The sequence below is a fragment of the Numida meleagris genome, chromosome 19 (genome assembly GCF_002078875.1).
Source record: "Numida meleagris isolate 19003 breed g44 Domestic line chromosome 19, NumMel1.0, whole genome shotgun sequence".
NCBI classification, from domain to species: domain Eukaryota; kingdom Metazoa; phylum Chordata; class Aves; order Galliformes; family Numididae; genus Numida; species Numida meleagris.
This window is the reverse complement of record NC_034427.1, coordinates 7,258,605-7,274,046: the sequence shown is the minus strand read 5'-3', so window position 1 is coordinate 7,274,046 and position 15,442 is coordinate 7,258,605. Positions and strand designations below refer to the sequence as shown.

At 42.8% G+C, this 15,442-nt stretch overlaps 1 protein-coding gene across 4 annotated transcripts in view; it reads right to left on the bottom strand.

The window, feature by feature from the left end:
• CDH4 (cadherin 4) overlaps positions 1 to 15,442 on the bottom strand; it is a 415,068-nt gene that overhangs the window by 169,217 nt on the left and 230,409 nt on the right. Inside the window, exon 1 of one of the 4 annotated variants that reach the window (XM_021416334.1) lies at positions 1,331 to 1,479. The exons of the other annotated variants lie outside the window; for them this stretch is intronic. The gene's annotated coding sequence lies outside the window, so the exon portion shown is untranslated. Of the gene's footprint in view, positions 1 to 1,330; positions 1,480 to 15,442 lie in introns of those variants that run through there. 4 annotated transcript variants of the gene reach the window in all.

Genomic DNA, 15,442 nt, shown 5'->3' with positions numbered 1-15,442 from the left:
GGGGAAAAAAATGCGTATTTCACTTTTGGTATTGGAATTGGAGGGGAGTAGAGACCCCCTGGAGAGAAGGACTGTAGAACATGATAGAAAAGATGAATCACTGTGGCAACAGCCAGCCAGCCATTAATTTTCAGCAAGCCAGGAGTTGGTCCAATTAAAGCAGGCTCCTTTCTCTACATTAACATGCTTTATTCAGGATTTTGTTTCTGAAGCTAAAACATCAGCTAGAGACCCCAAAGGCTTTTCTATTTAGGATCAATCAATCTACCTTGCTGCACTGTAAAACACACACTGTCAGCTCTGAGGCTAGCTCAAAAAAAGAGCAACAGTGGAAAAATTTGATAAATCGACATGTTCTGGCAGTTAGTAGAGGGATTCATCCTACACTGTCACTTATTTTTATCTGATTAGAAACCAGTGTTAGTAAATGGAATATTGCCTTCTATTCTCTTCTTGGTATAGAGAATCAGGCTGGGGGGAGTCATTTGATCCCCAGTTTTCTAAATCCAAGCCAGAAGCTCACCACAAAGCAGACATTATCCAGATTTCAAGTGGCAGAGAGTTCACACTGGATTTTCTCCAGTACAGGAACCTGAACCTGCATCCATTAGCACCCCACGTTAGGGATGCTATTCACCGCTTTCCACATTTTCATGCTCAAAACTTTACCCTGGGGATGCAACCTCAACTCTGGGTTTCCTGCACCTATTTTGGCAGCAATTGCTTTACCTGGGATTTGCTTACCAATTAAAGGACTTGTTACTTCCCCGATATACTAGGAGGACATTTAAAAAATGAGCCAGGGACTGATGCTGGAGGCCAGCCAGAAGGAAACATACATGGTCTAAAGTCCTTAACATGGAGAAGGAAAGGCAGCTCCTGAACTAGGATAACTCAGAGGATTACCCCTCTCTGCAGTAAATATCATAGTAAGCGTCCTGTTGACTTTCATTATTGCTTTCAATAGGCATTTCTATCTTCCACTAAGAGCCCAGTCATAGCAGTTTCATTACAACAGTCCTCTTCTGTTCTTAACCATAGGTAGACCAAAAGCCACTGGGATGAGCAGCTATAGCCTCTGTTTGGGATGTAAAGGCAAATAAAGAGAAGCCTGATTCAGTTAATCTTGAGAATACCTACAGCACAACACTTCCTGGCAAACGCTAACTTCTCAGGGGCAACCATTTCTGCTCTTCTTTAAATTCCTTGTATAAGGCAACAGAAAACACAGCCATGGCAGCAGAGCAGTAAAGCCCTTGGCTGTAACAAGTGAGGATTTGCTCAAATACAACAACCATAGGCACAAAAACAAAGGAAGGAAACTGCTTACCTTCAGAAGGCCATAGGTACACAGAGATCTCTTACTGCCAACCCTTTAATGAGGTCTGGGAAGGGGTAGATCCTGGCTCCAACCCTTCTTCTCACTCAGGTGCATTACATGCACCTGAGCTCCCCTGGGCTGGGAGCTCACCCCTTCCCACCAGGTGCTCAATCACTGGTTCAAGCCGTGATTCAGCATTTCTGCTACACCGTGCATCTATAGGATAGTACTGAGATTCACTATGGCACTAATGAGATCATTTTGCAATTAAAGGCTAAGTAGAAACAAACCTCTCACCACTCTACAGGAGAGTTTGGGTTCTCTGATTAAGCATCAGCAAACAAACCTGTTTCAGCGCTGGTCACGTTGCACAGCCTCTCTATGATTAACTCTCCAAACAAGATGGACTGATTGACCCCATGGACTAATCAATGAGTTTCTCCTCAGCTTCAGAGCAAAGTGCAAGTTGTGGGAGTTACCCGCAGTAGTATGCATTTTAATTATTATTACTACAGCACTGAGTACATAAATCCCAGGGCACTTTACTTGGAGGATTTACCTTTAGCACTAATGATTTTCACAGAGCTCTCATGTTTGTCAAACTGCCTGCACGGGAACAGATTTTAAAGCATCACTACAAATTTCTTGAGAAAAAGCCACAGATTTTATGGCAGCTTAATTATATGGAAAGATCTTATGTCATCGTAGGGCAACTTCTAGGTTCACACAACCTCCTGGCACAGAAGCATCCCAGGGAGAAGCTATGGGGTGGCTGGGGCTGGGAAGTGCTGCACAGAGCACTTCTCCTGAAAGCTCCTGGGGGCAGAGCAGAGCCTCAGCCCTGCCCTTATCAGAGACATCCAACATTTGGAGCAGAGGTGGGAGGTGGGCAGCTCACATCTGCACAACCGCAGGCATCCCTGCCCGCTTCCACCAGCCCCACCTACAGCCCCGAGGATTCTTCCCTTGTCCCAGATCCATCCTTTTCAACTTGCCAGAATTGTATTCGAAACTCACAGGGAGCTGCAGGAAGACTTCAGGGAGAAAAAAAAAAAGTGAGCGTAGACCATTTACAGCCTAAGAAGAGAATGTGAAAGAGATGCTCTGACCGCAGCTGTGTCAGATAGCCTCCAGCCCTTCTCTTTTTCTGCCCTTCAAAACAAACCCTCAACACCTAGAAACAGAAGCTGCACTTGTCAGGAAAAAAAAAAAAAAATAAATCAGACAGACCAGTAAAGGCACCAAACTCCTCACTGTTGACTCGTGCATAAACACTGACAACTTTGGGCTTGGCTGTTCTCGCCTCGTCTTCCCGAGCCCAGCTGAGGAGCAAACGTGCACTGATCCAGGGAGCTCAGTCACAAAATAGTAAATGAATAGATGGTCCAGGCAAGACTACTATAATTGGATGGTTTTATTCTATTTATTTATCTGTCAGACAGCCTACATAAGTCTATAGGTTTCAAGAGAAATGAATATTATTTAGCCTTAAATTGTGTGGGCTCCACTGCTCTGACATTTGGACAAATTCAGACAGCTTAATCTACAGATGCAAAGGCTCTAGGTTCTGTTTCTGGCACTTAGTCAGAAGGAGCTGGAGAAGAAGCAGCCTCCATACCAAAGCTGCACTTCAGAGGGTAAAAAAATATAGGGGAAGTAGAGAGATGGAGTAGCTGCATGGCTAGAGAGAGCCACGGGGCTCCTGCCCCAGGGCCAGGCTACAGTGCCCACTGAATCTGTAGGAAATTCACCCACAGGTGCTTCAGATAGAGGCACACAGATGAAATCTATCATTTTTCCTTTCCCTTTTTCCATTTACCCCTTTTGCCCCTTCTTACTGCAGTAGTCCTCCCCCCAGGAAGAACAACTGCAGGACCCAAATGACCCTAATGTTAACAGAGTGCTTTTGGCAGGGCTCAGTACCCTCAATTAAAACAAAGAGAGACTAAAGCCAGTAAATTAGAGGATGTGACGAATGCAGCACAAAGCACTGCCGATCCCAGAAGGTATCAAATTTAGTGTTAAAGTAAAGAAACAATAGGGAAGTCCAAGACATTTCAGAGTGTAGTGAATCAAATTAAATTGCCTGAAATTCCACATGGAATACATTTGACAAATTTCTTTCCCCCTCTTCAGCTTTCTGTTTGAGATGAACTGTCGTCTGGCAGCTTCAAACGTCTGGCACAGCTTCAGCTTCAGTTTGCTGGGGCTGAATCCAAACACGAACCTGAACTTTACCAGTTCTGCTCTTTTTGTAAACATACTTGCTGTGGCTGCCAAATGCTTTCCAAAAGCACACAAAACCCAGAATCCAAAAGGAAAACATCGTCTTGCTGCAATAAAATTTGCATTTTACCCCCTGTTGGTAGCACCCCGTTGCAGAGCAGGGGGTCAGGGGGTGAGAGCCCACCTTGCTCTGTGTTTCCCAGGGATTCTGAATGGGACTGCAGGGAGCAGGGACGTCCCATGGGATGGATGCACATCCTGTGCAATGGGTAGGAGCCCAGCCCATGGTGCCACACGGCTGCAGGCAGCTCCTAATGCACCAATTAGAAGCAGGATTCCTTCGGCAGGCCGGCTAAGACAAGCCATAAAATGTCATTATACACGTGTCACTGACAGCGTGGACCAGTTTAGATTACCTCTCTGAGTAGTCTCAGGAACAAATTCATTTTTAGGTAGGGAACTTCAGGCAGGGGAAGAGACAGATATAAAGAGGGTTATGATCAAATTACTCCTGAGCGCAGATAGCATCAGCCTTGATATATCTTTTCTTATTTTTTTCCATTTTGCTTTAAAACAAAACTGTTTTTGCAAAGCGTTTACAGCAGAGGCACAGCTCTTTGAGGCAGGATGTGATCCCTCACCGGCAGCATCCCACCACCTCTTACAGGAAATAAATAAATTCTTTCCTCCTCCATTCTTCTAAAACTACCAAGCTGCATAAACACCACAGTTGCAGAAGGCTGAAAGGAGGTACCTTTAGGATGAAGAGCAGCAAACCCCAGGAGTGGGCTCATTCTGGCACGAGGCAGTCAGGCAGATGCTGTTAGAAAAGCCTGTTTCGCTGTCCACAAAACATCAGCTTCATCTCTGAGGGCCGCATGGAGCTTCCACCACTGCCCCGAACAGACAACATCTGGTTCCTATGCACTCTGATTTATTCAGTGTCTTCTCTCTCTCTGGATTTTAATTACAACTAGATCTTGTAACTATTACGTTTGTATTTGGTTTATCCATCTAGACATTTTTTCCAAGCCATTAACTCCAAACTGAAATCTGTGTGCAGCTCTTTCTAAAAATAGTAAAAAAAAACCCACAAAAATATGCATATGGCCTTTGTTAAGGAAAACCCTCTACTGAATATTCAGAAAAAGTATCATTGAAGCCAATGCTTTCCAAGCAAGTGCTACTTGATTTCCTGAATAGGAAAAGACCAGAGAAATTGCTTTTTCTTTCAGTAAAAACACAAAGAAGATGTTACACAAAACTGGCTGCTGCTCCTAGCATTAAGCAGCATGTTAATGAACAGAACTCACTTATCACTGCAGCACTGTGCTCACAGGAGATGTTTGGGGGATGCTGAGTCACTTCCAGTGGTCAGGTGTGAACGTTTTAAAGAACCTATAGGAGGTGGCACTTCCTTAGCAGAAGAAACAGGTACCGACTGTGCCTGAAGAACAAAACATCCTTTTGCCCCCGGGGAAGAGTCATGCAATAACAAACGCGGTAGTTAGATGCCTTCATATGGAGAGGTTTTTGTTTAAGGTTTTGGTTTGCTTTTTTTTTTTTTTTTTCCCTGATGAAACTCTTGATCTTTCTGGGTATAAGTTGATTTAGAAGTGACTTTTTAATTTGTATGGCTGAGTAACTGCTGCCACAAAAGAACACGCAGTGCAATAAATAAATATCACTTGTGAACTTCAGATCTCTCCGCCACTGCTTCATCCATCAAAACTAATTCTGTAAAAACAAAGGATGTGACAAACCCAACCAACTTTTCCTCTTATCTTACAAAAAAGCCTGAATTCTATTTCTGGAAATGTCATAACGTTCCTATTAAATGATCGAGCCTGTTGCAAACACTTAGCGGTCCTGCAGGAAAGCCACGAGGAGCAGCAGCCCTCCTCCCCGCACACACGCCGGGGCTGGGCAGCTCAGCTCCCCACTGCTTATTGTTCTGAGGTGATTACTAGAGGAGATGCTCTCAAACAAATGGTCTTGCAGGGCAGTTTTCTTAGTGCTGCCCAACACTGTGCTGTCCGGTCCCCTTTCATTTCAGCTCAGTTGAGAGAGCTCTAAGCTGACATCAAAAAGTCAGGCCATTCGAGGGCAGGGAAGTCAGCCATGAGGTATGCAGTTTTATTTCTTTCTCATTGATTGGTTGAAAAAGACACATTGACTGGCTGATTTATTTTAAAGGTTAAATGGGTATGATGAATGGTATCAAAGAAAGCCCTGCTAAACCTTAATTCCCCCCTCCTTTTTTTTTTTTTTTTTTGAACTATGCAGACATCAGTAGCCTGAAGATATAATTAGCCTAATTTACTGATAGGTACCAGAGTGTGATGAAGAAATCCGAGCCGGAGACCCGTCCTCTTCTTACAGCTGTGAAGGGATCAGCTGGCACCGACCCCAAGAGGACACTGTGTTGGCTCTTACGTCCTGTTACCAACACTGGGAGTAACACTTCAACACTTCAGAGTCACACATTTGCAGTTTTTTCAAAACCAGGCCTCTGTGAGCACTGCCAGCTACTGCTGTCAGTAATGTCTAGCTCAATGTAAACACTTCATTAGCAATGTGATGAAATTACGTCTTAAGGTTTATTCTAACTACTAAAATAAATCTTTTCACAGAACGCATACACATTCATTTATACTGCAATTATATGACCGCAAGTTTAATTTTTACGATTTAATTATTCATTGTGGATCAGGTCTTGATTGAAGCTAATATGCAAAGATGAGGAAGAACGGGAACTTGTTTATCTCATTTTTTTCCCAATTAACTCAAGTTGTTCATTAATCACATTACTTTTCTACTATGTGATAAGAAAGAAAAAAAAAACCAACCAAAAGCAAACATCCAAACAAGAAAAAAAGAACCAAACAACTCTCTTGATAGACAAGCAAAATACTCTGCAAAATTTACTTGCACAAACAGACTCCATTAAAACAATTATAGGACTCATGTATAGGGATGGCTCATAGTATTGACTTATCCTACAAGTGAAATTTTTCTTCTTTTTTGCTTTAATGTCTTCAATACCACAGATGAATTGACCTAATAACATATTATGCTATGGAAATTGGCACAGGTTTCATGAAGAATTTTGCCTTCTGTTCCATACTTGCCATGGCAATAAATGCTACATCAACTAGCAATTTCATCTCTATTGCCAGGTGCTATATCTGAATTAATTAAAAATAAAACCCCTAATTCCCCAAAAGGTTTACTAAAGCTAACCATTTTCTACATTTGTATAATAAAAAGCACGTGAAAGGTTGGAATAAGAAACAAGAAATACGTTATTCAGTCCATAAAATCATACCGTTTTAATGACATTTCTGACCTTTAAATCAAACAGTATGAACAATGCACACAGACCACAGGGCAAATATATATATAACAAAAACAAAAACTAAAATACAAACTAACAACAACAACTAAGAAGAAAAGCCAGCAAAGAAAAGAGGGGATACACAGGAGGAATGCTCCGAAGCTCCAAGAGGACCAAATTTCCACTTGGTAAAAAAACCCACCAAACAGCTCCAGTCAGTTCCATGGCATTGTCTGAAGAAGGTTCCTATCGCTCACCCAGGTGTTCTTTCGATAATCCTGATGTCTAATTTCTGATAAGAACTAGAGATAGGTTACAGTTTGAAATGTGGCTGACAAAGTAGAATGTGGCTTTATTTTTCTCCTGCCACTGACTTCCCCTGATGCCTGGCATTTCTAACTACATCTTACCCCTTTCTTCATGCCAACCTCCTTGCACTTAGGCTCACATGCAGCATGTGGGACTCTCCAGGTTTAGGCTGGCTGCCACGAGCAAGTTTTCTGCTTTGCAGGTTGCTCCCGGGCAGAAGCACTTCCCAAAATATGGTAATCTGTGTCCTCTCGTGATGGAAATGAGCTCACGGAGTTGCACCAAGATGAGAAGGTGGGACGTGCAGCAGGGCATGCCTTCCTTGCTGCTCTCCTCTGTGTGCCCATGGCTGGGACACCTGGTAGGCCCCTCCCGCTGCAGGTTGGCTTGATATCCTTGAGTTCCAAAGACACCGAAGCTTTAAAATGAAAAGGTAGTGGGTAGGAATGTAACCATCAGGGGAAGATCCTGCCAAATAGTAGTTCCAGAAAGAAAAATACAGGCTGTCTTGTTTCAAACCTTTGTCATATGTTTACACAACTCTCCTCCTTGGGTATTTGCGCTACGCGACGCCCCCATGGAGCGCTGATATTATATGCTAGCTCCTTACCCTGTTATTTCTGGCTGCTTAAGCAGCAAAGGACCAATATCCCGTTCAGCTATGCTCCGTTAGTGCACCAGAAATCAGCGAGCTATCTCTCTGCAGCTCACTTCCCGCACCTCCCGTCCTTGTGCAGCACCGTTGGCTTTTGACAATGATTGACGACTCGTACCCATCGCTTTTACTAGGAATGGAATGGATAAATTTCTTCATGAGCAAACCCTTATCTCGCTAACTCTGTGAGCTTTAAGGGTAGAAAGCTTATCCTTCGGAACAGTGTTTCTCTTTTAAAACACCTCCTCCTTTCTCCTCTGATTTATTGTTCACTTATCTTTGCTGGAAAGCTGATATTTCTGAGTTACAAACTAGAGATGTCTCAGGCTCTAGTTATGGAAAAGCCAGCCATGGAAACCCAAGTAATGAAAAGCCAACACTCCCACCAGCACATCTGCTGTTTTTAGCCCATAGCTGATGAGCTGTCAATTATACACAATTTCACATTAAATTTCATTTACATTTAAGTCACAGTGGGCTGAGTAGTGGTGTAGATATCCATCCACCAGTTTCCAGTGACCATCAATAATTAATAGCCTCTGCTCACCCTATAACCTTGTTTACCAAGTTGACATTGACATCTTCCAGGCAGACCTACTCTCAAGAGAGTATTTTCCCCCAAAGTAATTCACACCTGAAATGTAGAGCACACACACGATCATTCTTTTAATGATGGCTTACTTCCGTTCCATACATCAACTCTCTGTTCCTGTGCACAGGAAAAGCACTTGGGTCACTTTGATTTAAAGGGGAGCTCTAGCTGCACACAGCCAAATGTCTTAGACGTGGAAAGAATTCAACTAAGGGATTATTAAATTGTACTCAGCTATCACTCCACATCCTGCTGAAGAGCCAACAAAAGTACTCGTGCCCTCTCCAACCTCGCACCCTCACATTTGGTGGTGACAGTCCTGAAAACCTAGGTTCTTTGCGGCATTATATGCCATTCTCTGGCTTTTAAGCTGATATATAAAGGGAAGAGTGAAGAGGGAACACCTTCAGCTGGGCCAAAGAGTGCTCATTTTGAGAAGTCACACAACTTGGTTTGCATAATACCATCACTTCATCTTTTGAAACTCTACCCAGACTACTAGGAAACAGAAGTGCCAATTGAGCCCTAGCAGGCTTAAGGCATCCAAAGCTTGCAGGCAATCACATAGCAATCTCTTGGCCAGCGTTTTTCTCCAGCAGTTGTCAATATAGGCAGCTTTCTGACAGTGTTTGAATAGCAAATGAGGGCCAAAGGGTGATCAAAAGCCTGCAAAGAGCACACCAACATAAGTAAAGAGAAAAAGCACTCTTAACCTATTCTTGCATCCTGCTAGATCCAAGCCTTGAAAGTTAGGCTAAACAGTATTCAGTGACTTACTCTGCTTAGCTCTAGGTAGACAGAGAACTAAAATATTCTCTTGCATTTTAGTAGCAATGCAGGGTGTGGGGAAGAGAGGTGAAATCACGTCTGTTTACATCACCTTTTAATTTAGATGATTTTGGCTGAAAGGATTACATTAGAGATTATTCCTTACGAGGTTTCTTTAAAGCAAGATTTTTTTTTTTTTAAATAAATTGAAAACTTCAGGGCTTCCTAACACTTGAATATTTTTCTGAGCGTCTGCCCAGGATAAAAATAATAATTCTTGAAGCAACAAAACTCTGTTTCTTCTAATAAGGAACAGTAAAAGCTTGTCTGGGGGGGGAATAGTGATTAGATTGCTACTGTGAGTTCCTTACAAATGTAAAGCCATTTTGTGTGAGACAATATTAAGATGCTAGTATGCAAGGTTTGATCATTAATTTTGGCTAATGTTACACATTAATGTTGCTACAGTCTTACATATTTTTTTTCTTCCCTGGTTTTAGACAGCCTTAATCATGCTTGCAGCTGGTTCTAATTGCTGAATTGTATCACTCTCCACCTTCTCTAAAATGCTTGGGGGAAAAGAAATAGCGAAGATTAATGATAGACATGTAATTAGAAGAAAATGTAAAGATCTCGTGTTAATCATTCAGAAATAATTTGATAAATATGAAATTCTGAAGAGCTCTCAGAATAAAAGATGATAAAATGAGTACTGTAGCACAAAGCTAAGCAAATTTATATGTACCACACTCCTTGCAACTGGAAAGAGAGAGCTCACATGAGCACACGCAAGCTTGTGGGTATGCTAGGGAGGCTTTATTAACATAATGGAATTCAGCATGGAAGACCATCTGTTTTAATTGAGCAAGCTTATTCGTACAATGCTTTGCTCCACTAATCTTGTTTAGATTAATGTTAATGTTCTATTAAAAGGTAGTTTGTCATCTCACAATACTGAGTTAAAGTGTTCACACCCTTAATAATATTCTCAGCTCTTATGGAGGCAGAGAGTTCGCTCACTACCAGTCTACTGATCATCTTACAGCACAACTATTAAGGCTGGTACTTTGGTTAAAAGTAACCAGAAGTCTTTTTTTTCCAGTAAGGTAAAGGCACAGATAAAAACCTTTTATATAATTAATTTAAAATATGAAAGAACACAGTCTGCAATATGATTCTCAATTATGATTTCAGATAAATACAGAATAATGCTTTAGCTAATAATACCTTTCAGGATGTAACAAAGAATAAGTATCAGACTGGGATGGGTTTCTCCAGATAGCTATTTTTTCTTTCCTTCCTGTGACAAGCCTTCTCCCTGTAACACTTTACCTATCCCTTGCCTTTGCTTTTAATGAGAAAGTAGGAAGTTGTTAGTTGGAAACATGCCTGTCATTAAAAAAGCAGACGCAGGGCAAGTCAAAGAAAGTGAAGCAAAGCATATTTCATATATGGATCCCAAATACCAAAATTGTAGGAGGCATCAGTAATCCTGAAGGTTTAACTTTTTTTTTTTTTTTTTTTTTGTAAATATGGCAGAAAATGTAATGAGCTCTTGTATCCTCCCTGTCTGGTGAATATCGTACCTACATGCTCTGGTAATTCTTTTTAGAAGGTCCAGCCTCAAACCCTCAGGGAGGACTTTGCTTCTTGGCTGTCCATTTCACCTCACTGTCATCTATCCTTGAGCATCCCTGGGCCTCTCTCCATTGCACCAAGCAGCAGCACAGTGCCCACTCCTCAAACACTTCTCGCCGCTCCTCAGCCTGCCATGCTCCTGCCACCAGAGCCTTGGCACTGCCATCTTCAGCCAAGCAGCCCTGCACCTTTTCCCTCACTGCTCCATCATTTTGGAACTGCAGCAATGCCACTTTCACGTTTCTCTTCAGACCCATCCTTCAAGCTAGCAACAGGACAAGAGGGAACGGCCTCAGGTTGTGCCAGGGGAGATTCAGGTTGGATATTAGGAAAAATTTCATCTCTGAAAGAGTGGTGAGGCACTGGAACAGGCTACCAAGGGAGGTGGTGGGGTCACCATCCCTGGAGGTGCTCAAGAAACGTTGATGTGTTTAGTGGGGGAATACTGGTCATAGGTGGACGGTTGGGCTGGATAATCTTGGAGGTCTTTTCCAACCTTGGTGATTCTATGACTCTATGATTCTAAACATCTCCTTTGTTCCTTGGCAGTAGTCAGGCAGCTGCTGTTCTGGATGGCTGCCTCTCACACAGAAGTTGTCTCTGTTTCTAAGGACATGCCCCATCTGTACATCTCAATTCATCAAACATGCCTTGTCCTACATCAAAATGGCAAACCCACAAGAGCCAGGATCAGGTTTTTTCTGTTTCTTTTGTACAATGGTGTTTACAACTGCAGTTGCTAAAAACCACTGTGGTACAAATAAAATGATGAAAGTGACAAAAGTAACTCTCCTTCTCCCGAAATTTCAAGCACGGCTTGAAGGAGTCACTTAGAATTTTTATTTCCTACGGGAACATTTTGTAATTACATTTTGGACATAGGAACAAGGAAGATGAGGGTTACCAAGAGAAGATGAAATATATGTGAAGAAATTCTTCACATGCCATTCTTAAAACAATAATCTCACAAAGCAATAATTCAAGTGAGATTTCTTCCCTGAATACCCAAACATGCCAGCTGTTAATTAAAATTCAGAAGAGCTTCTTTGTGGTACAAAAGTATCACCATTCCCTCTCTGCAAAATCAGGAACCTGAGGAGAAGGTAAATGGTTGATTCAAGAAAACCCAGATGGCAGTGTCCAAACTGTGAAATACTCCAAGCAACTTTGGACACTTTGCTCTCACGTTCGGTTGTTGAAAGCTCCCCATTTTAGCCTGGCTTAAGTTTTAAGTTTCTCAATAACTAAACCTGAGAGTAGTCTCTGCACTGAGCTTTTGAAAATCCCATATGGGCTGACTCCAACATGCACTAATTATGTGGATTATGTAGGACACAAAAGCATTTTCTCATTAAAGAACCACGCTCCGAGATGAAATCCTCTCCCAAATTGGTGTACTCTGGTGAAAACAAGACCAGCTGAGGACATCTGTGTAGGAGCCACGATTTTTCACAAGAATGTTGGAAGAGACTTAAATGAACTCCTTAATTTGCAAGTGGAATTGTTAATGCCTCCATCGACAAGACAAGATGCATTTCTATCTCTAACGAGCGACATACATCTCCAGCTAACAAGCCATACAACCTCTAAGCAAATGTTGACGACTTCACAGGGGAGAGCACAAGCCAGAGATTACTCTGGAAAAGCTGATAGTGATCAGGGCTAGAAATCACGGATTTCTTGAATATTTGTCAAGTGCCCATTCAGTGCTTCAGGCTCTGTCTAACATGCTAACACTACAAGGGACAGAACAAAATTAAAACAACCTGACATACATCTCTGCCCCCATCTGTTCTCACAGTTTGTTGTCGTTTTTGAAGAACTTTCCTGTGCTGAGCACCAGTTCCCATGACCCATCCCTTCTGCAGAACAGGCTGGGGCTGTGGGCATGAGAGGTCTGCCTCATGGCTACTCATCTTGTGGGACATTTTCCACATTCTGGGGACAAGCATCCTAGCACGCATTGCAGAGCAGCACGGCTCTGGATGGCACAGGGTCACCTGGCTCCACACTCTTTGCTTCTCTGAACCTCGGAAGAGTGGGAGAGGCAGCTTGGGAGAGTGAAAATGCTGGGGCAGAGTGAGATTGCATGGGAAGTGTGAAAGGACAGGGACAACACTCTAAAAGAATCACAGCTACCAGACAATTAACTTCCAGGCGTCCTGGAGGTGGTTTCTGCATAGGCTTTTTTTAAATTCCCTCTCCAGCTGTATTCAATCTTAACAGCTTTACAGTCACACTTTTTCTTCAGGTCAAAGTCACTCTATGCAGCGCTTTTCCATCACCATGTGCAAGGACCTGCCTGTCCTCCTGATGGACTCGTTATGTGAGAGGAGAAGTCTCACAACCGATGATGTGGGCAAGCTCTGCACCTCCCCTTACCAGGCTGGCTTCTTCCATTTCCCCATACTGAGGGCAGAGAAAGCTGCTCCTCCGCAGCCAGCATCCCTGGGGGCTGCTCCTCTCCCCCTGGAGGAGGTGCCAGGTGGATGTATGTTCCTACACAGAAGGCACAAACCTGAATACTGTGTTGAGTCAGGGCCTATTCTGTCATTAATGCAATGCTGAATGTGACTTGCATTTTCTCCTCTTAAAAGAGACAAGAAATGCATTCAGAAACCCATGACTAAGTTGCATGGGCTATTAGCCAATGCACTGTACCTACACATGACAAATTATGCATTCACCCATTGTTTGAAAGTTTTGAATTCACTGTTGGTGGTAAACTTTTTACTAGAACACACAGATGGTCCTGCCTGATCTTGTTAATGAAAAACTCTCACACAGCTACAAAAACAGACGTGATCATCTGTTTTTCAACATTCTGAAAAAAATCTACAGAGGTGTAAGGTGCTATACAAATGAGAATAATTAGCTTGTGCCATCTGTGGACATTAAAAAAAAAGAGTATCTGTATTCCTGTTTTATAATGATAAGTATTATATCTCCAGCAAAGTATGCACTTAATAACTTTTCAATTTATTGTGACCTTGTGCTCCAATTTACTTAAGGAACTATAATACTAGCTGTGCCTCGCACCTTTTCCCCCTTATAATTAGCAAGTAATAAAAAATGCTATTAAAAAGTAATAAGTCTGAAGCTCTCTGACAATTCACTGATTAATTCTGAAGATTTTAAAGCACATTGGAACATACTTGGCTGAAACATCAATTTTATCCAGTTCTCAGTACCAGAACGCTGGTGCGTGATCAAGTCTTGCAGCTCACCTGCACAACAGCAGCAAGAATGGAACCCCGGTACACGGCTTGGATACAGAACATCACTTCATAGAGCTCTCCCCTCTGAATTTAGAGCTGTATTCTGCCATTGCATATACAGTGCTGCATGCCTGGGGTCTTCAGGGAGGAAGGCACAACACCGCAGCAGTCTGGGAATGGATGCTGTTAGCATCTGATGAGGAATCCTTTATACCGATGAGTGCCTTAGAGCAACAACAGTAAAACTCATCAGGACTGGATTTCACCTGATTCTATATAACATCCCCTGGAGACAATCAAATGCAGTGGGGACACAGAACAGGCATTCTTAAGTTTCCAGAAGGGGGGAGACCAGGCTGCTCCTGCAGGCTGCCCCAGCTGGATTCTCGCTGGCATTCCTGGCCCTGGGAGAGAGATTACTGCTGCAAAAGCAGTCTGGCCATCTGCAGGAAAAACTGAAGTGCTTTTAAAATTCTGTATAAGCCCACATTTGCTGTCCCCAAGTTGGAGACCTGGATGAGAAGTAGGAAACCCAGTGAGGAGGGCTGAGAGCAGAGCCAGGATGCTGCAGGCATTTTCTGAATAGCAGCCCCAGGACACCCACAGAAGCTGCTTCCTCAGCCATTCCCAACCCTCTCACAGTGGTTTTTGGCGTGGAAATATCCCTAAATGTGTCATCCTCTGTGAATCAGGTACCGGAGCACTGCAATATTAATGGTTTTCATGTGGCAGTGGGTTGATGATCTTAAGAGGTCTTTTCCAACTTCAATGATTCTATAATTCGATCTTAAAAGAAAACAAATACTGTACAGTGGGCAAATGTCAACTCTGTGCAACGCCAAGCTGGAACACTGTTGCTTTAAAGTCAAGCAGTGCACACACTGCTGCCATTTCCACTCCTGGTGCTTTCCCACTCATAAACTTATATTATTTACATGCAGAAAAAAAAGCAAATCACTTTGAGCCTCCAAACAACCACATGAATGCAGCACCTTTCTCAATAGCATCTCCTCCAGAGAGATTCACCCTTCGCAAAGGGTTAAGTTCAACAACGGGAACAGGGGGGGACTGGTAACATCAACTCCTCTGCACTCAGCCATGGCCACTTCTCAGCCTTCTCATGGGCCCAGATGGGGTCAGTCAGCCCCTGCCTGGTCAGCCCAAGGGCTTGGGATTGTCTGACCTTATCAAACATTTCCTCTGCTGACCCAGTTTAATTTTTGTTCCTAAAATACTCAGTCCTTTCTCTCCTCTGACTGCTTTTGTTTGTGAGATGTGAATGTACGGCCCTGTTTGTTGAAGTTTTTAGAGTACCTGCCTTCATAATCACCACTGTACTCATTTAAGTTGCAGCACCTCCTAATTAATTTATCTTAAA